General features: G+C 38.2%; 1 non-coding gene across 1 annotated transcript; it reads left to right on the forward strand.

Annotated features, from left to right (window-relative positions):
* Positions 1 to 286: 286 nt before the first annotated feature.
* LOC128292511 (small nucleolar RNA R71) lies at positions 287 to 392 on the forward strand. The gene has a single exon (XR_008282496.1). It is a non-coding gene; the product is annotated as a small nucleolar RNA R71 (small nucleolar RNA).
* The last annotated feature ends 568 nt before the right edge of the window (positions 393 to 960 follow it).

Genomic DNA, 960 nt, shown 5'->3' on the forward strand with positions numbered 1-960 from the left:
TGGATGTACCTGAGTAGAACCAAGTAAACCATCAATCTTTTTATTTAGAAGTTCTACCTGGTTTGACAGCATAGTAACCTAATCGACGTTATAAACGCCTGCTGTTTTAGTTGGCTTAGTCCTCATGACTTGCCACTGATAGTTTTTCAGTGACATCACTTCAATAAATTCGTAAGCCTCTTCAGGTGTTTTGTTGTTGATGGTTCCCCCGACTGCTGCATCAATCATTTGCCTTGTCGAGGGGTTCACACCATTGTAGAATGTTTAAACTTGCAACCATAGAGGTAATCCATGGTGAGGAAACCTGCGCAATAGATCCTTGTATCTCTCCTATGCATCGTAAAGAGTTTCTAAGTCCATCTGCACAAACGAAGAGATATCATTATGTAATTTGGCTGTTTTAGCCGGCGGGAAATATTTTAATAAAAATTTTTCGGTCATTTGTTCCCAAGTAGTAATTGACCCTTGTGGTAATGAGTTCAACCACTGTTTAGCTTTGTTCCTCAATGAAAAATAGAACAACTGAAGACGAATGGCATCGTTAGAAACGCCATTAATTTTAAATGTATCGCAGAATTCTAGGAAATTTGCCAAGTGAGTGTTTGGATGCTCATCCTGCAAACATCAAACTGAACAAATTGTTGTATCATTTGAATAGTGTTAGGTTTTAGTTCAAAATTATTTGCAGCAATAACGGGCCTAACTATACTTGACTCAGTTCCTGTTAAAGTAGGTTTAGCATAATCATACATAGTACGAGGAGCAGGATTTTGATTTGCTAGTTCAACGGGTATCGTAGGAGGTAGCTGATTTGTCTTGGTTTTCAGCCATCTCCTTGGTTGGGGTTTGAATATCGTCCTCTTTCTCGTTCTCTATGTATCTTAAGCTTTTCCTTATTTCTTTTTGGTTTTTAAGAACTGTGCGATCGATTTCTTCGTCAAAAAGTAGTGGTCCAGACAA

This window comes from Gossypium arboreum, chromosome 4 (genome assembly GCF_025698485.1).
Source record: "Gossypium arboreum isolate Shixiya-1 chromosome 4, ASM2569848v2, whole genome shotgun sequence".
Taxonomy (NCBI): Eukaryota; Viridiplantae; Streptophyta; class Magnoliopsida; order Malvales; family Malvaceae; genus Gossypium; species Gossypium arboreum.